The 27,471-nt window shown below is 43.9% G+C and overlaps 1 protein-coding gene across 2 annotated transcripts in view; it reads right to left on the reverse strand.

The window, feature by feature from the left end:
- The window catches only part of SPECC1 (sperm antigen with calponin homology and coiled-coil domains 1), a 256,884-nt gene extending 230,519 nt beyond the window's left edge, over window positions 1–26,365 (reverse strand). Inside the window, exon 1 of one of the 2 annotated variants that reach the window (XM_079797262.1) lies at window positions 26,332–26,365. The gene's annotated coding sequence lies outside the window, so the exon portion shown is untranslated. Of the gene's footprint in view, window positions 1–25,917; window positions 25,972–26,331 lie in introns of those variants that run through there. The other variant, XM_079797264.1, reaches the window with a different exon arrangement.
- Window positions 26,366–27,471: the final 1,106 nt, after the last annotated feature.

A 27,471-nucleotide genomic window follows, 5' to 3' on the forward strand; every position in this document is an offset into this window, starting at 1 on the left:
GATCGCCTCTGCGGAGGCCGCTAGGAGGAGCAAGGAGTCCCAGCCCCACACCAGACCCCCAGCCCAGGGTCCGAGAGCTGGGGAAAGAAGTCCCTATGGGCAGTCAGAACTACAGGCTGTAAAAACCAGTGCAGATTGGGGCTGAGTGACACACAGGCTACTGGAGACCCAGCTGCTCCTCTTAAAAGGCTAGCACCACGAATTGAATTTACAGGCTCCCACTTCCTCTAATCTCCAGTGTCGGGTGAGGCTCTGGGGGACCCAGACACATACGGAGAGAAACTGGCCTGTCTGACATCAGGGCAGGAACACGGGGCCAGCTTTCTTCCAGACGGAGGTGCTGGCAGCGGTCATTGTTCCCGTGCTGGGACCTCCCCGGTGCAGGGTTGACTGGCAGCCATCTCTGTTTGCTCTGCCCTGGTGGTTCCCTGAGACCCGCCCCACCCAATTTACAACCCCATCCAAGCTGAGCACAGCGGCTTTTGCATGTGAATGGTCTTGCCTTTCTCAGGCTAAAACTCTGTTAAACAACTGCAGCTGGGTCAGGGAGCCCCAAATCTGTCAACAAAAGGCCCAAAAAACAGTACCAGCACCAGCCTGTCTTGCTTCACAGCTGGGCCTCGCCTGGGCACCTCCAAACCCAATACCAAGAGGAAGAATCTGCAGATCTCTCTGTAGCTCCTGCTGGGTGGCCCCAGGCAGTGGCTGACTTTGCACCTCCCTGGAGACCCAAAAGCCAGTGTACCAGTGGTCAGTGTGAGACCATACCAGATTACAACTCTTCACATCCATAAGCAACACACTCATGGGGCAGACTCAGTGAGCACCAAAGCCCCACCGAAGCAAGTGATGCCCCATAAGGGTGTCTCCTGCACAGCAGCTCTCTTACTGTAGTCGCAGCTGGTCCCCACAGCCAATTGGCCTGAAGGTCAATTCCTCCCAGTGACACCAACAGCAATCAAGGCTCAACTACAACAAAACTGTGCACACAGCCCACAAAGGGGTGCACCAAGAGTGTCTACCTCAGGTGATTGGGGAGGCTGAGCCATTGGGCCCTATAGGACACCTACTACACAAGGCCACACTATCAACTCAAGGAGACTTAGCAGCTACCCAGTACATAGAAACAAACACAGGGAAGCAGCCAAAATGCGGAGACAAAGAAACATGTCACAAATGAAAGAAAGCAAACTACTGGATATAGAGTTCAAAACCATGGTTATCAGGTCACTCAAGAATATTCTAGAAACTTCCAAGGCACTTAGTGAGACTTTCAAGGATCTTGGTGAGAATGCCAAAAAAAAAAAAAAAAAAAGGAAAAGACCAATCAGAAATTAAGCATACACTGATTGAAATAAAGAATAATATACAGGGATTCCACAGTAGATAAGAGGATCCTCAGAATCAAATCAATGAGTTGAAATACAAGGAAGCAAAAAAACACTCAACCAGAAGAGCAAAAAGAAAAAAGAATTCAAAAATATGAAGATAGAATAAGGAGAGTCTGGGACAACTTCAAACTTACCAACATCAGAATTATGGGGATGCCAGAAGAGAGAGAGCAAGATACTGAAAACCTATTTGAAGAAATAATGACAGAAAACTTCCCCTAACTGGTGAAAGAAATAGACTTACAAGTCCAGGAAGTACAGAGAACCCCAAACAAGAGGAATCCAAAGAGGACCACACAAAGAGACACATCATAATTAAAATGCCAAGGGCAAAAGACAAAGAGAGAATATTAAAAGCAGCAAGAGAAAAACAGTTAGTTACCTACAAGGGAGTGCCCAAATGACTCCTCAGCTGATTTCTCAATAGAAACTATGCAGGCCAGAAGGGAGTGGCAAGAAATATTCAAAGTGATGAATAGCAAGGACCTACAACCAAGATTACTCTACCCAGCAAAGCTATCATTTAGAATTGAAGGTCATATAAAGAGCTTCACAGACAAGAAAAAGCTAAAGGAGTTTATCACCACCAAACCAGTATTATGTGAAATGCTGAAGGGTAGTCTTTAAGAGGAAGAAGAAAAAGGTGAAGATAAAAAATATGAACAACAAAATGACAACAAATACATATCTATCAACAAGTGAATCTAAAAATCAAATGAATAAAAAATCTGATGAACAGAATAAACTGGTGAATGGAATAGAATCAGGGGCATGGAAATGGAACAGACTAACGATTCTGAGGGAAGGGAGTGTGTGTGGGGGTTGGGGGGTATGGGAAGAGATTAGACAAAGATCTTATATGCATGAATGCATTACCTATGGACACAGACAATAGGGTGGCGAGGACCTGGGGTGGGGTGGGAACCAGGTGGAGGGGAGCTATGGGAGGAAAAAAGAGGGACATCTGTAATAATCTCAACAATAAAGACTAATTTAAAAAAAAAAAAGATTTCACGTACTCAGGAAAAAAAAAAAAGATAGACTATGTGCCCTAGCCGGTTTATCTCAGTGGTTAGAGCATCAGCCCAATGACTAAAGGGTAGTGGGTTCGATTTGGTCAAGGACAAGTACCTCAGTTGCAGGTTCGATCCCTGGCCCTGGTCAGGGAGCGTGCGGGAGGCAACAATCAATGTGTGTGTGTGTGTCTCTTTCTCCCTACCCCTCTCCCATTCCTCCTCCCCACCACTCTCTCTAAATAAAATAATAATGGAAAAAATATCCTTGAGTAAGGATTAAAAAGAAAAGGCAAATGTTGATGAGGATGTGCAGAAATTGGAACCCTTGCATATTATTGGTGAGAATGAAAAATGGTACAGTATGGAAAACAGTATAGAGGTTCCTCAAAAAGTTAAAAATAGAATTATCATTTGATCCAGCAATCCCACTTATGGGTATTTGTCCAAGAGAACTGAAATCAGGATCTCTAAGACAGGGGTCCTCAAACTTTTTAAACAGGGGGCCAGTTCACTGTCCCTCAGACCGTTGGAGGGCCGGACTATAGTTTAAAAAATACTATGAACAAATTCCTATGCACACTGCACATATCTTATTTTGAAGTTAAAAAACAAAACGGCAAAAACACCCACATGTGGCCTAAGGGCCATAGTTTGAGGACGCCTGCTCTAAGAGATGTTAGCACTGCTATGTTCATTGCAGCACTATTCACAATAACCAAAGAGTGGGGGGAAAAACCCATACCACAGATGTCCATCAACTGATAAACAGATAATGTGTACATCCATACAATCGCATACTACTACTCAGTCTTTATAAAAAGGAAAGTTGACAATATGTGACAACATGGATGAACATTGAGAGCATGATGCTAAGTGATGGCAGTCATAGAAAGACAAACACTGCTTGATTTCACTTATGAGGTATCTAAAATAGTGAAACTCTTAGAATCAAAGAGTGGAATGATGGTTGCCAGGAGCTGGTGGAGGGGAAATGAAGCGATACTAATCAATGGGCATCAGTTCCAGTCCAGTGAGATGATTAACCTCTAGATCTGCTTTTCAATCGTCAACAATAATGTACTGCACACTTAAACACCCATTAAGAGAACAGATCTCCTGTTACGTGTTCTTAGTACAATAAAACATAAATTATCAAACAAAAGGATAGTTATCTCTGGGTAGTGGGATGATGGGAAATTTAATTTTTTCTATGCTCTTAAGATTTTTCTACGTTAGTTATAATGAACATGAAACCATTTTCTCATTTAAAATACTATTTAAACATAACAATTATGTATCCTGAAAGCATCAAGCTCTTTTTGTGACTTGTTGGCTTACACTGCAGAAAGTAAGTTCAACTCAAGAAAGTCTTTTTTAATTGCAGAAATAATCAGACCCTGGAAGAGACTTCCTTTGCAGAGACTATGAAATCTGTACTTGTGGGTTCTCTAAGAGCAGATTGCGGTGATGGGCTACAGGGGCCTGTGGAGGTGTTCATTTTCATGGGGCTGGGCAGTGTAAAGGGGTCTGACTCTAGGAGCTGGGTCCGGACTCCAGACCAACGCTGACGGAACCCTCCGTGCAGGCTAAGCTCACAAGTGCCGTAGGGGGAACCTGCCAGCTCTCCACAAAACAGAATTTTCTAAACCTTAGCCAAACATCAAAGCCTAAGTATGTCCTCTTTTGCTCTTGGAAAATAAATTTATCAAACCTAAAAATAACTAGGACAAAGCCAAAAGATGAAAATGACTCTAAATGGGATTCAAACAGATGTTTGAGTAATTTTTGCAAAGCCTGTCAGAGTAAGAGTCCTCAGGATCCTACATTACAGCAGAGAGGTGCCCAAGAGATTCTGCTATGATACAGTGTAAAAGGCACACTCCCAGAGCCTAGAAAGGGTGAAAACTGCCGGGGTTGCTAAGTTTCATCTAGTCAGCCACAGATCCTATATTTATTACCAAAAAATGAGTATAAATAGAAATTATCTGATGAGTTAGCAGGTCAAAATGGATATCCTAATATCTATATATATAAAACGCTAATATGCTAAGTGTCCTTCTGACCGTCTGACCAGTCGCTATGATGCGCACTGACCACCAGGGGGCAGATGCTCAGTGCAGGAGCTGCCATGACGCACACTGGCCATTTACAAAGAAATGGCACCGTGGACCTGGCGCCGACAAAGCAACACTCGGCTTCCCCCAAGTGGGACACAGGCCCTGCCACTATCCCAGAGCAACAGCCCACCAAATCGCAGCCAACGCTGCCAAGACCCCATGGCGCAAATGCAGCCCACAGCCCAGCCCAGCCCAGAAACAGTCGCTGTGGGTGTCAGGTAATAATGTCACGTAGCAATGCCCATCTTCCTCTCCCTAGGGACTAGCCTCCTTCGAGTTTCTTCAGCCCAGGAACACAACTTGCTTTATAGCCAGGTGCAAACATTTTACACTTTAACCAAATGAAATCTGATGGTATTTGTATTTTTCTTTCTGACTTATTTCACAGCAGTCAGACATCCCTCTTGCAAGCCCCTACTGCTCCCCTGCTGGCCTGATCCCCCTAACTGCTCTCCCCTGCTGGCCTGATTGCCCTAACTGCTCTCCCCTGCTGGTCTGATTGCCCCTAGCCACCTCTGCCTCAGCCCTGCCAGAAGGATGTCCAGTCTAATTAGCATATTACTCTTTTATTAGTATAGATATTAGATGCTTATGTCAAATTTAGTATTTTATTTAGTACTAGTGGCCCAGTGCACGGATTCGTGCACATTAAAAGGAAATTAATTAGAAGAAATATTTTAATATCGCTATTCGCCCTTTCTCTATAATAGAAATGTCAACCAAATTCACAATCGACAATGACAGATGGAAACACACACGTGCGATTCGTGCCAGCAAGAGCTTTGTATGTATTGCGTATGTGTGAGTCAACTTAACTGAGTCTTATTCCACTGTACATACGTACAAATTCTTACTTAAACAGTCTTCATTGATGGGCACTTGGTTTGCCTCCATATCTTGACAATTGTAAATAACACTGAAATGAACACAGGGGTGCAGACAATCTTTTGAATGAGTGCTTTGGGTTTCTTCAGATATATTCCCAGAGTGAAAGCGCTGGGTCTAAAGCAGTTCCATTTTTAATTTTTTCAGGAACCTCCATAAAATTTTCCATAGTGGCTGCACCAACCTGCATTCCTACCAACAGTGCATAAGGGTTCCCTTTTCTCCACATCCTCTCAAACAGCTGTTATTTGCTGATTTATTGATGACAGTCATTCTGACAGTTGAGGTGATATCTCACTGTGGTTTTAATTTGCATTTCTCTGATAATTAGTTACATTGAGCATCTTTTTTCTTTTTTTAATTGATTTTTAGAGAGAGAGGAAGGGACAGGAATACAGAGATAGAAACATCGATCGATGAGAAACATCATTGATTGGCTGCCTTCTACACACCCCAACTTGTGATGGAGCCTGCAACCCAGGCATCTGCCCTGACCAGGATTTGAACTGGCGACCTCTTTGGTTCATGGGCCAACGCTCAACCACTGAGACACACCAGCTGGGCACGTTGAGCATCTTTTCATATGTCTATTGTGTATCTGTATGTCTTCTTTGGAGAAATGTCTATTCGGGTCCTCTGCCCATTTTGTAACTGGACTGTTTGTTTCTTTAGTGTTGAGTTCTATGAGTTTTTATAAATTTGGGATATTAATCCCTTACCATGTGTATCATTGGCAAATATGTTATCCCATTCAGTGGGTTGTCTTTTTGTATTGTTGATGGTTTGCTTTCTTGTGCAAAAACTTTTTACTTTGATATAGTCCCATTTGTTTATTTTTTCTTTTGTTTCCCTTGCCCAAGGAAATTTATATATAAAATCTGGCTAAAGACAAATGTTTGAGATTTTGCTGTCTATGTTTTCTCCTAGGCGTTTTATGGTTTCAGACCTTCCATTTAAGTCTTTAATCCATTTTTATTTATAACTAGTGGCCCGGTGCACGAAATTCGTGCATGGGGGAAGGGGGTGTTCCTCAGTCCAGCCTGCACCCTCTCCAATCTGGGACCCCTTGAAGGATGTCCTACTGCCGTTTTACAGGGATTGGGCCTAAACTGGCAGTTGGACATCCCTCTCGCAATCCGGGACTGCTGGCTCCTAACCGCTCACCTGCCTGCCTGTCTGCCTGATTGCCCCTAACCACTCTGCCGGCTGGCCTGCTCGCCCCCAACTGCCCCCCGCCGCCAGCTGCTTGTTCCCAAATGCCCCTCCACCAACCTGATTCCCCCATCTGCCCCCCATGTGGTGTGCTCTCCCCCAACTGCCTCCCTTGCCAGCCTGCTCACCCCCAACTGCTCCCACTGCTGGCCTGCTCACCCCCACCTCCCCTCCCCACTGGCCTGCTTTCCCCCAACTGCCCCCCGCCGCTGTCCTGATCACCTCCAACTGACCCCCACTGATGGCCTGCTTGCTCCCAACTGGCCCCCCTGCTGGTCTGCTTACCCCCAATAGCCTGATCACCCACAATTGCCCTCCCCTCTTGGCCTCTAACCACCTCTATCTCAGCCCCGCCACCATGGCTTTGTCCAGAAGAACGTCCAGAAGGTCTCCTGGAAGGTCTCGCAGTATAATTAGCATATTACCCTTTTATTAGTATAAATAGAGGCCTGGTGCACAGTTGGGGGCTGACTCATTTGCCATGAAGGGTGGGGGGTCCCTTGGGGCATTGGGTGACCTGGGTGAGGGGCCTGTGGTGGTTTGCAGGCTGGCCACGGCCCCAGCAACCCAAGCTCCAAGCCCCTCCTTTTTTTCTTTTTTTTTCAGCGCCTCCTTGAGCAGAGGCCAGGGCCAGCTGGAAGCAGGTATCTGGGATTTATTTATTTTCTATAATTGAAACTTTGTAGCCTTGAGCGGAGGCCAGGGCCAGGGTGGGAAGCTTGGCTTCCTCCATCGCCAGGGGCAACCCAAGCCTCCTGCTCGCTCCAGCTCTGTGGCCGCTGCCATCTTGGCTGGGTTAATGTGCATGCTCGCTCCTGATTGGCTGGTGGGCGTGGCTTGTGGGTATGGCAGATGTACGGTCAATTTGCATGTTTCTCTTTTATTAGATAGGATTGTACTAGAGGCCCAGTGCACAAAATTTGTGCACGGGGGGGAGGGGTGTCCCTCAGCCCAGCCTGCACCCTCTCCAATCTGGGACCCCTTGAGGGATGTCCTACTGCCCATTTAATGAGCAGTCGGACATCCCTCTCACAATCCAGGACTGCTGGCTCCCAACCGCTCACTTGCCTGCCTGCCTGATTGCCCCTAACTGCTTCTGCCTGCCAGCCTGATCACCCCTAACCACTCCCCTGCCAGCCTGATAGATGCCTAACTGCTCCGCTGCCAGCCCGATTGCCCCTAACTGCCCTCCCCTGACGGCCTGATCGCCTCCAACTGCCCTCCCATGCAGGCCCGATAACCCCTAACTGCCCTCCCTTGCCAATCCTACCCAACTGCCCTCCCCTGCAGGCCTGGTCCCCCGCAACTGCCCTCCCCTACTGGCCCGGTAACCCCTAACTGCCCTCCCTTGCCAGCCGGGTCCCCCCCAAGTGCCCTCCCCTGCAGGCCTGGTCACCCCTAACTGCCCTCCCCTGCAGGCCTGGTCCCCCCCAACTTCTCTTCCCTGCAGGCCTGGTCCCTCCCAACTGCCCGCCTCTGCTGGCCTGGTCACCCCTAACTGCCCTCCTCTGCCAGCCATCTTGTGTCCACATGGGGGCAGCCATCTTGTGTGTTGGAGTGATGGTCAATTTGCATATTACTCTTTTATTAGATAGGATATGGCATAAGAATGTGGTCTAGTTTCATTTCTTTATGTACCTGTCCAATCTTACCAACACCATTTATTGAATACAGTGTCTTTACCCCATTGTATGTTTGCCTCCTTTGTCATATATTAACTGACCATATAGTTGTGGGTTTATTTCTGGGCTCTCTATTCTGTTCCACTGATCTGTGTGACTGTTTTTCTGCCAGTACCATGCTGTTTTGATTACTATAAACTTGTAGTATAATTTGATATCAGGTAGCACTAAATCACCAAATTTGTTCTTTCTCAAGATTTCTGTTGCTATTCGGGGTCTTTTGTGGTTCCATATAAATTTTTGGATTATTTTTACTAGTTCTGTGAAAATGCCATTGGTATTTTGAAGGAATTACATTGAATCTATATATTGAATTGGAGTGTATGGACATTTTAATGATTTTAAATCTTCTGATCTATAAGCACAGTATATGCTTCCATTTATTCCTACCTTCTTTAGTTTCTTTTTTTAGTGTCTTATAATTTTCCAAGTACAGGTCTATTACAAAAAGACCCTCTACTTTCTTGGCTAAATTTATTTGTAGGTGTTTTTATTTATGCAATTGTACATGGAATTATTTTCTTAACTTCTCTTTCTGACAATTCATTATCCTACATAATAAAAAGGCAATATGCAAATTGCATCACTCCACTACGCCCACGATTGGGCCGGCTGGAGGCGCGGGGGGCGGGACTCAGGGTGGCCGATTGGCTGGCGGTAGGAGCGGGGGGCGGGGACTCGCGAGTTCCCGACTCCCGCTCCTCCCACCGGCCGTTAGGCCAACGCTGCGGAAGGACCCATGGGGCCGGCGGAAGACGCTGGTGGTGGCCGATTGCGTGGCTGCTGGCAGCAGTTTTCCGCCAGCACCAGTTTTCCTCTGGCCACCCGCCGATCGCCGATCGGAGCGCCTCCTGGATCGGAGTTCCTCTCAGGGTAGCCAATCGCGCTGGCGGGAGGCGCTCTGATCGGCGGGTGGCCAGAGGAAAACTGGTGCTGGCGGAAAACTGCTGCCGGCAGCCAGGTGAAAGTCTATTGCACGAAACTTCGTGCAACGGGTTTCTAGTTGGTGTATAAAATGCAACTGATTTTGAATATTAACTTTGTATCCTGCTATTTTGAATTCATTTATCAGTTCTAATAGTTTTATGGTGGAATCTTTAGGGTTCTCCATATACAGTACCATGTCACCTGTAAATAATGACAGCTTTACTTCTTCCTTTCCAATTTGGATGCCTTTTATTCTTCTTGTTGTCTGATTGCTATGACTAGGACTTCCAGGACCATGGTAAATAGAAGTAGTGAAATTGGACATTCCATCTTATTCCTATCATAAGGGAAACCCTTCTAGGTTTTCCTTTTGGAATATGATGTTAGCTCTGGGTTTGTTATATATGGCCTTTATTATGTTGAGGTATGATCCCTCTATTCCCACTTTGGTGAGAGTTTTTATCATCAATAGGTGCTGGATTTCATCAGATGCTTTTTCTGCATCTACTGATAGGATCATAACATCTTTATCCTTTATTTTGTGTATGTGGTGTATCATGTTAATTGATTTGCGTATATTGCAGTGACCTTGCATCCCAGAAATAACTCCCACTTAATCATGGTGTATGATCTTTTTAATGTATTGCCAGGTTCATGATGGTGTGCTAATATTTTGTTGAGAATTTTTGCATGTGCACATGGGGATGTTGGCCTGTAATTTTCTTTCTGTGTAGTGGCTTTGTCTGGTTTTGGAATTAGGATAATGCTGACCTCATAAAATGAGCTTGGAAGTATTCCCTTCTCTTCAATTTTTTGGAATAGTTTGAGGATATGTGTTAGTTCTATGAATGTTTGGTAAAATCACCTGTGAAGTCACTTGGTCCAGGACTTATGTTTGTTGGGAGGTTTTTTTTAATTACTGATTCAATTTCGTTGGTTGTAATCAATCTGTTCATAGTTTCTGTTGCTTCTTGATTCAGTCTTGAAAGATTATATATTTCTATGAATTTATTTATTCCACAATATTTAATTTGTTGGCATATAGGTAGCTGTTCATAATATTTTCATCTAATCCTTTATATTTCTGTGGTGTCAGGTTTTTTTTCTGATTTCATTTATTTGAATCTTCTCTCTTTTTTTCTGAATGAGTCTGGTTATCAATCTTGTTTATCTTTTCAAAAAACCAGCTCTTGGTTTCATTGAAATTTTGTAATTTTTTTTTACTCTATTTCATTTATTTCCTCTGATCTTTTATTATTTCCTTCCTTCTACCCAATTTGGGCTTTGCTTGTTTTTCTTTTTCTAGTTCCTTTAGGTTAGATTGCTTAGTTGAGATTTTTCTTGTTTCTTGAGTTAGGGCTATAATGCTATTAATTTTCCTCTTAGGACTGCTTTCGCTGAGTCCCATAGATTTGAAGATCTCCCTTTGCATGTGCTCCCTCTGAAGCTAATTGGGTTCTGCTCTGATGTGGTTTGCCACCCAGTATATTGGTTCTGGGGCTTCTTGGTGGGGGAGGAGGGAATCTGGTACGGGTCAATATCAAGAGCTACCTGTGATGGACCTGGGTGCATGTGGTAGGAGCCAAGCTGCTACCAAGTCCGGCTTCCACCAGTACCAAACCTGGGGCAGGTCAGCCAATAGCCCAAGGCACCCCAAGATCCACCTCTGTCTGCTGGCTGCCTGTTAGATTCAGTCACTCAATGAGTCTCTGGTGGTAGGCGAGTAGTGTGTGGAGGATCCACGACTCTTCCAAAAAAGTTTGCACAGCTGGCCTAGGCTGATCGCAGCTAGCAGACACCTCTGCAGGGTGTGAGCTTGGCCAGGCAGGGCACAGGGAGTTGTGAGGGTGGGGCTGGTGCATCCTTCTAGGCTGACTTGGCATGGAGTGGAGTGTTCAACCCAGGAAAGATGGTGTCTGTGGGCAGTGTGGGAGAGGGACTCAGCACAGGGACAATGACAGTTGTCCCTCCAGCTCTCTCCTCAAAACCACACAACCCAATATTTTCCTGTATGTCTCCAGTCCACTCTGAGCCTCTGTCCCTCCCCCGGAGCCCAGTGTAGTGCCAACAAACAAGATTTTGTGTGTCGTTTCAAGAGGCTCCTGGGTTTCTCTGAGACTCAATCTCTCTCTGGTGGATGAAAATTCCACTGATTTCCACAGCCAGGTGTTAGGTAGCTCCTCTTCCCATCGCTGGTCTCAGGGCTGGGGAGCCCATATGAGGCTGAGACCCTGTGCTCCTCAGGGGGCCTCTGCAGCTGAGACAGCACTCCAATTCTTGACCGTGGCAGGTGGCCGCAGGGCCAGTTCTCTGTGTGTCTCCACCCTTCCTACCAGTTTTGATGTGGCCTCTTCTGTAAATCCTTGGTTATAAGACTTCTTCCTGTTCAGCTTGTCTTCAGTTGGTAATTCAGGCTGATTGTTCTATATATAATTTAGTTGTAATTCCAGTTTTGTTCTGGAAGAAGATGAGTAACTTCCACCGACTTCTCTACCATCTTGGATTCCACCCAAAAGAACTCTTTTTTTTGTTGTTGTTAAATATATTTTATTGACTTTTTACAGAGAGGAAAGGAGAGGGACAGAGAGCTGGAAACATCGATGAGAGAGAAACATCGACCAGCTGCCTCTTGCACACCCCCTACCGGGGATGTGCCCGCAACCAATGTACATGCCCTTGACCGGAATCGAACCTGGGACCTTTCAGTCCGCAGACCGACGCTCTATCCACTGAGCCAAACCGGTTTCGGCCAAAAGAACTCTTATTCTAAGAATTTCCCAGTCAGATGTAACTCAGAAAGGGGAGGTCATTTACCTGACTGTAACCACAGGTCAAGCATTTTCACTATTAACAAAGCTGATATCACCCAGGCAGTGTAGCTCAGTGGTTAAGCATCGACCTATGAACCAGGAGGTCGTGGTTCAATTCCCAGTCAGGGCACATGCCCAGGTTGTGGGTTCAATCCCCAGTAGGGGGCGTGCAGGAGGAAGCCAATCAATGATTCTCTCTCATCATTGATATTTCTATCTCTCTCTCCCTTCCTCTCTGAAATCAATAAAATATATTTTTAAAAAAGCTGATATCCAATTTCCATCAGTTTGATTCCTAACTCTTATTTCTTCACTGGTTATGAACTGTCTGTATTTGTGCTGGTGGGTGAGGAGAGAGTGATGTTGAAAATTATTTTCCCAACTTCCAACAACCACCTTTGAACCTTTGCTCCCACCTTCCTCTGTGTGCAGGGAGGGACTTCCCTCAATCCACAGAAAGCAGAAGGAAGAAATAAATAAATATAAAGGCAGCAATTAAAGAAATGTAAAGTATTTTTTAGAATGGTCTTAAATATTAATAAAACTAAAAGCCAGTGTCTTAAAAGGACTAAAAAGATAGAACCTCTGGCCAACCTAATGAAGGAAGAAAAAAAAAGAAGGTAACCAACCCAAAAAACAAAAGAGAGGACATAATTACATATGTGGATTTGTAAACTAGGCAAAACAGATAATTTTCTAGGAAAATATAGATTACCAAAATTAACTTAAGAAACAAACAGTCCCACAGAAAAAAAAGCAAAGGGTAGGAAAGGGCAATTCACAAAAGGAAAATACTACTAAGCATATGAAAAGATGTTTATTCTACTTAATATCCAACAAACATGAACTAAAGCAATAAGATATTTTATAGTAATCTAAACCCATCATAAGAACTAATATATTTTTATACATTTTTAAATTGACTTCAGAGAGAGGAAGGGAGAGGGAGAGAGAGAGAGAATTAAGGATGAGAAAGAATCATCGATTGGCTGACTCCTGCATGCCCCCAACTGGGGATCAAGCCTGCATCCCAGGCATGTGCCTTGACCAGGAATCGAACCGTGACCTCTTGGTTCATGGGTTGACTCTCAACCAGTGAGCCGCACCAGACAGGCTAGACTAGTGCCAGCAAAAATATAGGAAACAGGCACTTTCATATACTTGTGTTTATGGCTCTTAAAAGGCAGGTGCAGTAGAGATTATAAAGCGGGAGTTCTCACACTTTAATCTCTATATTTGAATTTTTATAAGAATGTGATTTTGTATTGTACCTAAAATTTAAAAAACTGAATTTCTAAGTCCATATTAACAATGACTAATACCATAATTGTCATTATATGTTTAAAATTGGAGAACAAAGTAATCTGAAATGACGACATAGACTTAAAATAGTTTACTGATCTGAAACATAATAGGTAAGAAAAAGGAGAAATAGGCAAACAAGCAGTAAAGTACCGACTGATGTGGTACAGAAGAAAACCACACATGTAAAAACATTAGCTACTTGAGAGCAAAACCCTGTGCTACTCACCACATACCTCTCTGCCCTCGCAGAGCGCCAGCACAGAGCACCTAGTAAACGTTTGTTGAATAAATGAAAGAAAAATGGCATGAAAGTCTATCAAAGGTACTCTGGAAATACAAATTCAAAATAAACAAGCAAAACAATTTTGTTCACATATAGTTCACAAATATGAACCGTAAAATTATTTTCACTGAAATCCTGCTACACTCTTAATATAACCATTACATTTGGAATTTAGACTTGCACTGGGCATTGTTCTGCAGCTAACCTTCAGTCAAAAGGATGTCCTTTGTCTGCTTAGTCTGTCACTATTTTCACAATAATGTTCATAATATTTGTGCACTGATGTTTACATTTATTAAAATTCTTAGCTTTCATCTTTTTCTATTTTCTCACATTATATCAGTTCACAGAATTGATACAGCAAAGTGTTTCAATGAAGCATAAAAATTGGGTTGAGAGTAATATGAATACACCTCCTCACAGCCATAAAAATCACTCTTGACCAGGACTAAAATGCAAGATGGAGAGATGCATGACCTGTATGCCAAGTGCATGCCACAGAGGCAGTTAAAGAAGAGAAGGCAAATAGGCAGTACAATGGCAAATATTCAATAACTGGGATTTATCAGACCATTGACCCATTTGCTCCTAAGGCTAGAGTGCTTTAGCGTTTTTCTGAAGCTTCTGACATAGTGGCAGACAACCATGTGCCCCTTCATGTACAGTGGCCTCTTTGGTAAACCAACTACGTTCTTCCTCAAGGGAAACATAATGTTTCCCAGAGCAAAACGGATGCATTTCATCACCAAACAACAAGATCAAAACAAGCCCTGGCCGGGTGCTCAGTTGGTTGGAGTTTTGTCCTGTACATCAAAAGGGTTGCGGGTTTGATTCCCCATCCGGGCACACACCAAGGTTTTGGGTTCAATACCCAGTCAGGCTCATATGGGAGGCAACGAATCAATGTTTCTCTCACATCGATGGTTTTCTCTTTCTCTCTCTCTCTCTCTCTCTCTCTCTCTCTCTCTCTCTCTCTCTCCCCCCTTCCTCTCTCTCTCTCAAATCAATAAAAACATATCCTCGGGTGAGGATTTAAAAATAAAAATATCAAAACAACAAAAAAGAAAAGAAAATAAAAGATAAAGGAAACAGACTCCGGCTACTCCTGAAGACTTAGCCATGGAAGGTGGTCCGCGTGGGGGGTTTGGTGGACAAAGCTGACACTGGTCTTGGTAGAATCTCTTACCCATTGACTTGGGACAGAGGAGGGACCTCTTTACTTGAGAGAGAAGGAAAAGAAGAAAGAATGGGTGCTGTTTGCCCTGGCCAGTGTGGTTCAGTGGCCAGAATGTCAGTCCACACACCAAAGGGTCGTGGGTTCGATTCCTGGTCAAGGGCACATCCCTGGGTTGCAGGTTCGCTCCCCACCCCTGGTCAGGGCACATGCAAGAGGCAACCAGCCAATGTGTCTCTCTCACATTCTCACATCAATGTTTCTCTCTCTTTCTCTCTCTCTCTCTCTCTCTCTCTCTCTCTCTCTCTCTCTCTCTCTCTCTCTCTCTCTCTCTTCCTCTCTCTCTCTCTTTCTTCCCTTCCTCCCTTCCACTCTCTGAAAAAGCAATGGAAAAAATATATCCTCAGGTGAGGATTAACAAAATAAACAAACAAAAGAATGGGTGTTATTTAGTGTAGACTTGTATCTGGGCAAATAGATACACAACAAACTGTGTGTCAGGAACACAGGTGCAGCCCCACATTGAAAAACACATCTCTAATTGTTTAGCTGTTACTTGAGCCTCCCTCCCTTCTCTCGCTGTATGTAGACCAGTGATGGCGAACTTATGACACGCGTGTCGGCACTGACACGCGTAGCCATTTCTGATGACACGTGGCCGCTGAGGCGGCCGCATGCCGAGGATGAAACATTTGCTGCTCCTGAGGATGAAACATTTGCGAAATAATGTTTTTTCCTCAAAGTGACACACTACCTGAGTTATGCTCAGTTTTTTGGCGAAGTTTGACACACCAAGCTCAAAAGGTTGCCCATCACTGATGTAGACCCTGCTCCATCTCCCTGGGTAGGTCTTGTCATTCTGGCCGACCTCCTTTCCAGTTCCCTAACTTATAATCCTTACTCCTCCCTGGCACAGCCGTTTGTCCTGGGCTGCCTATCTAAGAAGTGACGCCTTCAGCTTGGCCTCAGACCCTCCTCCGTGGAAAGAACCCATCAGCAACCGACAGACTTGCTCTCTTGGAGCCCTGCCCTGCCCCCGTCTGTAGGATCCCAGTGTAGGTCCCTAGCAGTAGGGATGAAATATTGAAGCATCTTTGAATCACACTCTGTCATAGTCCTTAGGGAAACGGATGAAAATGTGCTGGCTCTGTTTCTGTACTGGACCTCCATTTTGATGCAATGTTAAACACAAATGTAGTTCCCTTTCCGTTACTGTATTTATGACCTCAATTTGACCAACAGTAGATGAACACTGAACTATGATAAGTCATGAAAATAAATAAGCTGATACCAGCAAGTCATCATTTTAACAGTTACCATGGTGACAGTGGGCATGAAGACTATTTAAACATCTTATTAGGCACAGATATTAAAACTAATGAAATTTTAATGAAGAAGGTGATTAATCCAATAATATTTTAGCTACTATTTTTAAAGCAACTATGACAAGTCAAACACCTTTGTAAGGTTTTTCCCTTAAGTTGCCACATTCAATTCTCAAAAGCTGCTATGAGCTAGGTATGTTATTTCCCCTCGGGGCAGTTGAGGAAACTGGGATCAGAGAGGTTATGTAATTTGCTCAAGTTCACACAACGTGTGTGTAGAAAACCAGAGTTTGTCCAGGACCTTATCTAACTCTAAAGTCCACAACTTTTCCATTTCCCTATATTGCACCGCTAATAAATGGCAGCACATTTTAAGTTTTACAACATTGACTTCTTACTGCTACCGAAGATAGCTGGAAAATAAAAGAAAGGAAGCAAAGGGAGTGAGACATTATTGAACATAATCAACTGGGGAGCAGGCGCCTGTTCGCCTCACCAGGAAGCTACAGCTTCACCCCCACCCTGCCCTGGGAATCACAGCATTGTCCCTCCAAGGGGATTAACACCCCTCCTTTCCTGCCTCCAGTACCAGATTGGGGGGAAAGGGGGGAGGCGCGGGGCAGAGGGAGGTAAGCACATGGGCAATAGAAGTCAAAATGGTGCAGGGGAGGTGCTTGACCATAGAGGCCTATCAGTATAGCCTGGGAAAGGGATCATTGGACAGGGTGAACCCATAGAAAGCCCAGGAAAGCTTGGGAAATTGATTGGTTATTTTGAAAAATCTCTTGGTTACAATCCCAGGAGACGAAGAAGAGCATGGGTTCTCTCTCTTCGCCCTCCCTCCCCAGTAATGCACTCCTGTTCCTTGTGTACACTCTCACCCAGAAACACGCAGCCATGCGGGTCTAGGCCACCTGGGGCCCGTGAAAGACCACACGAGCGCCAAAGGGCGAAGCTCTAATATGAAAGGACACTGGCCTTTATTTGGCCTTGCTGAAGACAAGGCTGGACTTTTTCCGTGGCAGGATGGATGGAGATGGGACATTGGAAACCCAGGGGCAGCCTTCCTGAATAAACCTTGCCACACCACAATCTCCCACCCATGGGTCCTTAGAATGCTTCCCTCGTGACCCCATGGAAGAACCTGATTTCCATCAACAACATTACCAGATATTACCCCAACGTCATTCACTTTCATGCCTCTGCTTTATTTTCTCCATAAAAACAAATCACTATCTAAAATTTTCTTATTTATTGCCTATCTCCCCACTAGATTACAAACTCAAAGAGAGGAGGGTCCTTGTCTGTTTCATTCCCTATTGATTATCAGTACCTAGAACATTATTTAGCATAGAGTAGATAATCAATTAATAATTGTTGAATTAACAAAAGAATGAAGTTTAAAAGAAAAATCACTAAAGCAAATGCTTATATAAATATACATTTAAAAATATATTTTTATTGATTTCAGAGAGGAAGGGTGAGGGAGAGAGAGAGAGAGAAACATCAGTGATGAGAGAGAATCATTGATCGGCTGCCTTCTGCACGCCCCCTATTGGGGATCAAGCCCACAACCTGGGCATGTACCCTGATTGGGAATCGAACTGTGACCTCCTGGTTAATAGTTCAATGCTCAACCAAGAGCCATGCCAGCTGGGCTAAATATACATTTTTAAAGACAGTATTTGATAAGGTCAAGACAGAATTAAATTATAACTTTTTAAAAGAAATACCCAAGTGCTTATTTGGGACATATTGTGCTAAAAGATCATAACCACAAAGACGTGCTTCTATAGCTCTGAAATTATGCCTGAAAAAGTTCCTCTTGCCTTGCCCAGTGTGGCTCGGTTGGTTGGGTATCCTCCCATGCACCCAAGGGTTGCAGGCTCAATTCCTGGTCAGGGCACATACCCAAGTTTCGGGTTCGATGCCCTGGTCAGGGTGCATGCGGGAGGCAACCAATCGATGTTTCTCTCTCACATTGATATTTCTCTCTCTCCCTCTCCCTCCCTCTTTTCTCCCCCCTCACTCTCTTCCTCATTCCCTCCCTCCCTCCCTCCCTCCCTCCCTCCCTCCCTCCCTCCCTCCCTCCCTTCCTCCCTTCCTTCCTACCTCTCTAAAAGCAATGAAAAATCATCCTCAGGTAAGGATTTTTAAAAATAAAAAATAATAATTAAATTTTTTTTAAATTAAAAAAGAAAGTTCCTCTTTACCAGCTGATGCATTCATCTGTCTAAAAAATAGTACTAATTTTTTTCTTGGAGAATATCCATGACCAGTTTCACTAAAAGGGGATGCTTACTAAAGTGAAAATATCAAGTATGAGTCTAAATTAGTGTCAGTATAGTCCAGAACAACAACAAAAATCCAAATTTCCTCTTCCAATCTGTATTCATTTCCTATATCGCTGGGGAGCTGGGGTACGAGAATGTAGAATAACCAACCAAAAGTCCTTAGTTCCATTAGCAAAATCAATTCAAAGCAAGTAATCCTATCAAGTAACAATGAGCAGATTATGCCCAGAAGAATCATCCAGAACATCACTGTGAAGATATTACTAAAATATTCCAACATGACTTCTCTCCAAAGTAATTTCATTAAATTAGTATTTTAAAAAATATTGTAAACCTAGCCCTGGCTCGTGTTGCTCAGACGTTAGAGCGTCAGCCCACACTCTGGGTCCAGGGCATGTACCTCGGTTGCTGATTCGATCTTGGCCCCAGTCTGAGCATGTGCAGGAAGCAACCAATCGATTTGTGTCTCTCACATCGATGTTTCCCTCTCTCTCTCTCTCTCTCTCTGTCTCTCTCCTTTCTCTGTCTCTCTGTCTCTCTCCCCCCACTCCTTCCCTCCCTTCCACTCTCTCTAAATCAGTGGAAAAAATATCCTTGGGTGAGGATTCACAACAACAACAAATATATATATATTATAAGCCTAGATTTTTTTTAAGTTTTGATACTGATACATGAATAGACAAACAGATCAACCACAGAATAAAAAAATAAAAAAAAGAACTAGGTCCAAACACATATAGGAATTTAATATACCGATAAAGCTGGTATTCCCAAGGAAAGGACGGATGGACTCAATAAATGGTGTGAGACAGCTGCTCAGGCACTTGGAAAAAGTATAGGTGAGCACCCTGCTTTAATCCTTATACCAAAAATGACTCCAGCAGTACCAAATACTTCAAAGAAGAACCTGAAGTACGACAGCAGAAGAAAACACAGGAGAATCTTTACAGTCAGAATGGGGAAGGTCTTTCTGTTTATAATAGGAAAATGCAAGAACTATTAAAGAAAAAAAATCAAGTACATAAAAACCAAATCTTTCTGAATACTTAAACACAGCACAAACACAGTTAAATAAACACCACTGAGTGAACTGATATGTTTACTCATATCCAGAGAAAGAGTGATTTTTTTTATACATAAAGGATTCCTACAAACCCAAGGAAAAAAACACCATTAAACCCAAATAAAAACATGCAAAGGCAATACACAATTCACAGAAAATATAGATGGCTCTTCAACATATATGATGCTCAACCTCACTCTTAATAAAGGAAATGCAAATTAAAACTACGAATATATTTTACTTATCAGCATGGCATGTTAACATCACCATGTTAGTGAGAATGTACGGAAATTAGCATTTTTGCTACTAGGATATATATTGATAACTTCTTTGAAGGACAACTTGAAATATCTATTACAAGTACATATATTCTTTGTGCTACAACATGAATGAGTCTTCAGATATTATGCTCACTTAAATAAGGCAGTCAAAAGAAGACAAATACTTATGATTCCACTTATATGAAGTACTTAAGTAGCCAAAATCACAGAGACAGGAAATAGAATAATGATATCAGGAGCTGTTGTTTAATGGGTATAGAGATCCAATTCTGCAAGACAAAAAGGTTCTGGAGATTGACTACAAACCATGTCTCTGTACTTAACACTAGTGAACTTAAAAAATGATTAAGGTGATAAATTCTACATTATGTGTATTTTAGCACACTTAACAAAAAAACACACACAAAAGGACTAGCAGCCCTGACCGGTGTTATCAAGGGGTTAGTCTTAGGTCTGATCAAATAACTGAATCGATACCCCTCCCCTGGGAACTCCCCTTTAGGCCACTTCACAATGGACATTCCCCTTGCTTAGACCACATTCCACTTGCTAAGACCATTATCTCTCCCCTACGGAGTTTCCCAGAATCCAGACCTGCACAGAGAATTCTCCGCCCAGAAAAAGCCTGCCTAGAGTCTTTTAAAAACCTCTGACTCCCTGTCTTTGGGGGCTGGTACCATTTGGGGGCTCAGCCCATCTGATATTCAGATGACCTAATCCTCCTATATAATAAAGAGCTAATATGCTAATTAGACCGAACAGCAAAACGACCATCGGACATCCTTCCAGATGACCATCCAGACGACCTTCCGGACAAAGCCGGGTCTGCGAGGGCCAGCCAAGGCAGCGGGGGCTGCGAGGGCCGAGCCCCTTGCACGAGTTTTGTGCATCAGGCCTCTAGTAAATTTATAATCCCTTACCAGTTCGGCCTTGTGTGTTCCTCTTTTGGTGACCCTAACATTTGGTGCCGAAACTTGGGAGGATTCCACGGGGATGGGGAGCCATCATCCCAGCTTCAGTCATCCTGAGTTTGCTACTTTGAGAGCAGTAGGCAGCAGCAGCTCGACCTGGGCTTACCTCCGAATCCTACTCGGGTAACTCGATTGCCGGCCTCGATTAGGCCTCCCTCCCTTATGGACCCTCCCGAACCAGCCAAGGAGGACGCCAGATCGGGAATCTCTCCTCCACTGCTGACCCTCCATCCCACACCCGCCAATCTTCTCTAGGTGAGTGACGTGCCACAATTTCCCTCGTCTTGCGTCCTCTGCCCACTCTCTCTCACTGACTTCTCGAAAATCTCTCATCTCAAAAGTCCTAGTGCTAGGCCACAAGACTCCTCAGCCATTTGACTTTGGAGCCTTCTGAATTGGGGACGCCCAGTCCGGAGCGTCACCTCTCGTTTCTCGTGGCGATTTGTTTAGCAGTGGGGACACCTGCCCTAAACAGTCCCCTTTGGATTTGTGGTCTGTCACTCACCCTTCCTCTCTCGTGGGCCATACCACACTTCCTCTGCACACTCACGGGGAGATCAGGCCTCATTTAACAGTTAGGGAATTGGCACATGCACCCAAGGGTCATAGGTTCGATTTCCAGTCTACGGCATGTACCTAGGTTGCAGGTTCAATAGAGGGCCCCTGACCGGAGCACGTGCGGGAGGCTACCAATCAATGTGTCTCGTTCATATTGATGTTTCTCTCTCTGTCTCTCTCCCCCACTTCCTCTCTCCCTTCCCTCACTCTAAAATCAATGGAAAAAATATCCTTAGGTGAGGATTAACAAAAAAAAGGACAAACATTAAGAAAAAAATCTAACTTATAAGCTAATCATAAGACTTACAACTAAAACAAAACACAAAAAATTGAAAATGAATGAATGGAAAAAGATATTCCATATAAATGCTAACAAAAATAAAGCAGGTGTAGCAATAGTGATATCAAACAAAACATAACTAAAATAAAAAAATATTAAGATGACTATTTTATTCCCAAAAGGTACAGTTCATGAAGATATAAAAACTATGAAGTTTTAAGCACCTAAAAACATAATATATATATATATATATATATATATATATATATATATATATATATATACACTGATAAAAATAAAAGAAACCAAATAGAAATCATAGTGGAAGTCTTTAACACAACTCTCAAAATCAATAGTTCAAACAAACAAACAAACAAAAATAAGTTGATACAGAGAACATAAATTATAATTAAGATAAATATAGAACTTTGTACCCAATATATTCAGGGTCCAGAGAAAGGTCACAAAACTGACAGTTAATTAGGCTAGAAATCTGTTTTTAATCTGCATCTTTATTTCAGCAATATGACAGAATAGAGATCCCAAACATGCCAGCTATAAAAACATCTTTTAAAAATTCCAAGAACAAATGTAAAAATAACTTTTAAATAAAGGACTAGAGAAATCTAGTGAAGCCAAAATTCAAGAATGCAGCTAAAAGAACCAGTGAAAAATGAAGAATACAATAACTGAAATAAAGAATACACTAAAAGGAATCAACAGCAGATTATATGAACCAGATCAAATCAGTGATTTGGAAGACAAGGTAGCAGAAAACCCCCAATCGACACTGCAAAAAGGAAAAAAAAAATTTCAAAAAGAAATGAGGATAGTTTAAGGGACCTCTGGGACAACATCAAGCATAACATCATTAGCATTGAAGGGGTACTGAACTAGAGAAAGAGCAAGGGATTGAGAACTTATTTGAAGAAATAATAATTGAAAACTGCCCTAAACTGGCAAAGGAAATAGACATACAAGCTCAGAAAGTACAGAGACACAAGATAAACGCAAAGAGATCCATACCAAGACTCATCATAATTACAATGGCAAAGATTTAAAATAGAGATTCTTAAAAGCAGCAAGGGAAACGCAGTTACTTACCTACAAGGGAGCTCCCATAAGACTATGAGCACATTTCTCAACAGAAACTTTTCAGGCCACAAGAAATTGGCATGAAATATTCAAAGTGGTGAAAAGCAAGGACCTACAACCAAGACTACTCTATCCAGCGAGGCTACCATTTAAAATACAAAAAGAGCTTCCCAGAAAGAAAAAGCTAAAGAAAGTTCATCACCACAAAACCAGTGCTACAAGAAGTGTTAAAGGGACTTCTTTAAGAACAAGAAAAAAAAACATAAATGTGAATAATGAAATGGCAATAACTACATAGCAATCAATAATCACTTTAAATGTAAATGGATTAAATGCTCCAATCAAAAGCCATAGGGTAGCTGAGTGAATAAGAAAATAAGACCCATACATATGTTGCCTACAAGAGACCCATTTTAGATCAAAACACACACACAGACTGAAAGTAAAGTGATGGAAAAAGATGTTTCATGCAAATGGAAACAAACAGAAGAAAAGCCTGGGATAGCAACACTTACACCAGATAAAATAGACTTTAAAACAAAGACTGTAATATGAGGCAAAGAAGGATACTTCATAATGATAAAGGTATCAACCCAACAAGAGATTATAACCCTTGAAAGCACAGGAGCATCTAAATATATAAAGCAAATATTGACAGATAAGAAGGGAGAGTTACAGTAATACAGTCTTAGTAGGGGACATTAACACCCCATTGTTATCAATGGATAGAGCTTTCAGACTGGAAATCAACAAGGAAATAGCAACCTTAAATGACACATTAGGTCAGATGGATTTAATTGATATTTTTAGAGCATTTCATCTCAAAGCAGCAGAATATACATTCTTTTCAAGTGCACATGGGACATTTTCCAGGATAAACCACATCTTAGGCCACAAAACAAATTTCAATAAATTTAAGAAGACTAAAATCATATCCAGCATCTTCTCTGACCACAATGGTATTAAACCAGAAAACAATTATAAAAGGAAAAATATAACCTGAAACACACACAGAGGTCAAATAACATGCAACTAAACAATGATTGGGTTAACAATAAGGTCAAGAAGGAAATCAAAAGATACCTTGTGACAAATGAAAATGAAAACACAATGACCCAAAATTTATGGAACACAGTGACAGCAGAGCTAAGAGGGAAATTCTCAGCAGTATAGGCCTACATCAAGAAACAAAGAAACTCTAACAATCTAACCCTATATCTAAAGGAAATCGAAAAGAACAACAAAATAAGCAGAAGGAAGGAAATAATAAAAATCAGAGAAAAAATAAACAAAGTAGAGTCTAAAAAATAAAAACACAATACAAAAGATCAACAATACAAAGAACTGGTCCCTGGAAGGAAAAAAGAAAGAAAAAAAGATAAACCTTTAACTAGATTCATCAAGAAAAAAAGAGAGAGGACACAAATAAATATAACCATGAAAGAAGAGAAGTGACAACTGACTCCACAGAAATACAAAGGATTGTTAAGAAAACATTATAAAAACTATATGCCAACAAATTGGACAGTCTGGAGGAAATGAATATAGTCCTAGAAGCATACAGTCTTCCAAGACTGAATCAAGATGAAGCAGAAAATCTGAAGGGTCCTGGGTTCGATTTTGGTCAAGGTCACATACCTTGGTCGCAGGCTCAATACCCTGCCCTGGTCAGGGCACGTGTGGAGGCAACCAATCAATGTGTCTCTCTCACATCACATTGATATTTCTCTCTCTCTCTGTCTCTCCCTCTCCCTTCCACTATCTCTCGCTAAAAAAAAAAAAAAAAGAATGAAGAAAATAGTAAACAGGTAATTAAAGCTAATAATTACTGACCTAGAAAATAGTAATAATAACAACAACAATGTTTAATTTGAAGAGCTAAGCCAAATGGGAGGTGACTGGATAACAAAACCCTAAATAAAATGTTAGCAACTTGAACAACCCAACAGAGCGTTTTAAATTACCCTAGGATTTTAGAAACAGAGTATCTAGCAGTATAATCACCTAAGTTAATAATTTTAAGAAGAAAACCACATGGTCATATCAATACATATTATGTAAAAGCATTTGGGGGGGAGGAAATCAACACGTAATCCTGACTTTTAAAATTCTTAGTAATTAGACATAAATGGAAACTTACTCAATATGACAAAGACTATACTAGTGAAGGTACAGTGGGAGCATTCCCCTAAAATCAAGCCTAAAACAAAAATATCCTATTTAACTTTAACAGGCAACACTGTAGAGAGAGGGTGGTTGTTGGAAGACAAGAAATGAGAAGCACAAATGTTAGGAAGAGATAACCGTTCTTTTTTTTTAATTTTTTTCCATTTTTTAATTAAGGTATTATATATGTACATATCTTACCATTGCCTCCCCCACCCCACTCCCATACATGCCCTCACCCCCCAGTGTTTTGCGTCCATTGGTTATGCTTATATGCATGCATACAAGTCCTTTGGTTGAACTCTTATCTCCCCCACATCTCCCTAACCTTCCTTAATAGACGACAGGACTGTCTACCCAGAACAGCCAAACAATCAACCGGCAAACTGTTAAGACCGGCGGGGGTTACCTGGGAGCTCGTCTCGCACCCAGTGTTGGCTGCCCAGCTGCAGGTGCTTGCTTTGAGAGTGGACCCTGAAACGGTCTTTTCTGCAGAGCAAGGTCCTAGGATTGACCAGCCGTTGTTCTCCCTTCCCCCCGCATCTTAATGGTGAAACGACATCGTATTTGAAACTGGATAACAAAAATCTTCTGAAACCGAAATTTGTTCTGAAGGGCTGACCGTGGTTCTGCTGAAAACACTTATCTCCTGCCTCCAGCTGGCGCAGCTGCCGAGGGCGGCGGGCCGGGAGCGCACCGGCACCGCACCTCCCCTCAGGCCCACTCCGCGGTACCGTTACGTAAACTGCCGCCGGCCCCCAGAATAAAACGGAGGCTTTCGGGGTCAAACTTCCCTTAAAATATAAGCACACAAAACTAATTTTACTTTCAAGGTATCTGAGAAGGAGGTTGTTCCTCCACGCCCGACAGCCTCGCGGCCCCTCACATCCACGGCCCCCCGAGCTCGCCAGGGGCTCTCGCCGCGCACCCCGCTGACCCCTCCCCGGCCGGCCCGGGCAGGGGGCCGAGCTGTGGACGCGGAGCGTGGCCAAGGGCTTGGATCGCCGACATCACACCGCCCCCCACCACCACCCCCGGACGGCCCAAGGAGGGCCGGGGCCCCGGCCGGCGCGCCCACGCACCTGTCCCACCACTGCGGGGGCGGGGGCGCCCTCAGGCCGCAGCCGCTGGGAGTCCCCTGGTCCTCGGTCCCGGGCTCCTGCGCCAAACCGCGGGCGGGCGGGGAGAGGACGCCCACCTGCCGCTGCCACCTGCGGCCCGGCCTCGCGCCCCGGCCGGGTGAGCCGGACGGGGCTGGACGTTAGTCCCGGGCTACGGTCAGAGCCCGCCGGGCGGACGGGAGGGTGGAGAAGAGGGCGTCGGGGAAGGTTGGGGAGCCGGGGCCGCCGCGGTGCCCACCGCTGCCCGCCCTCCCTCTCCAAGGGCAGTGCTGCGCCCCCGCGCCCGGACCCCGGGCCCCGCGCTCGGCCGTCGCCCGGGAAAGACAACGAGACTGCGGCGTAGAGCCGCGGGCGGCCAGCGCGGCTCCCACTCACCGGCCTCGCTCGGCTCCCGCGCTCGGGGATGCTCCGCGAAAAGTGACAGGGATGCTCCCGGCGCCTCCGGGGCCGCCTGCAGGGGGCGGGCACGGGCCGGCGCGGGGCAGTCTGGGAGATGTAGTCCTGGGACCTCTGCATCTTCACCTGCGGCCGCTCTCCATCAGCAGGCTGGGGTGGTCCTTGGTTTTTCCATACTTCCTGTCTCCCTCAAGGTCTCACCTCTGCCCATGGCTTCATAAATGTTGGAGCGCCCCAGTCGAGCCCTGGCCCCCCGCTCCTTACGCTAGATCAGTGGTTCTCAAAGTGTGGTACTCGGGCCAATAGATTCAGTATCATCTGGTAACTGGGTAGAAATGCAAATTCTGCTAGCCAGACAAGCTATTCCGTTTTTACTGTACCAAAAACTCTGGGGAAGGGTCTCATAAATCGGCATTTTTCAAGCCCTTCATCGTGATTCTGAAGTGCCCTAAAGTTCGAAACAACCCTCTAGACTCCAGCACCCCAATTTTTCAAGGGACCACATCACACCTATAGCATTGTTACCCACATATATGCACACATACCTTGTGCCCCTAGGTATGCCGCCAGAGGCCCAGGCATTTGTGCCCCAGTCTAGACCTATCCTGTCACTCCAGCCCTCGTTGCCCCAATATCCACTTAACATCTCCTCTAGGATGCCTCTGAGACCCCTGGAACCCAACAGGGTCAAGACCAAACTCAGCATCTTCACTTCCCTCTATGTGGTTTTCTTCCGGTGTGCCTTATGTCGAGCTAAAAAAATGTCCACTGCATATATTGACATGGAAGTCACTTAAATGAAAACTACAGGATAAAATGACAAGACCCTGGGTCATATTTGAGGAAGTAAGAATCAAATGAGGAAGGAGGTATGGAGGCAGGGAGAATAACCAACTCTTGTAAGATGTGGTGGGGAGAAGAGAGGTGCTGGTGTCTGAGGGTAGAAGTGTTGTTGAGGGAAGGTATTTGTTAAGATGGCAGAAACTTCAGTATGTTTAAATATTTATGGAAAGAATCCAGTTCAGAGGGGGCTGCTGACTATGCAGGAGAGAAAGAGACATTTTATACCAAATGATTCCTGGGAGTATTGTACATATGTGAGAGGGAGGTAGAGTACCA

The sequence above is a fragment of the Cnephaeus nilssonii genome (genome assembly GCF_951640355.1).
Source record: "Cnephaeus nilssonii genome assembly, chromosome: 19".
NCBI lineage: Eukaryota > Metazoa > Chordata > Mammalia > Chiroptera > Vespertilionidae > Cnephaeus > Cnephaeus nilssonii.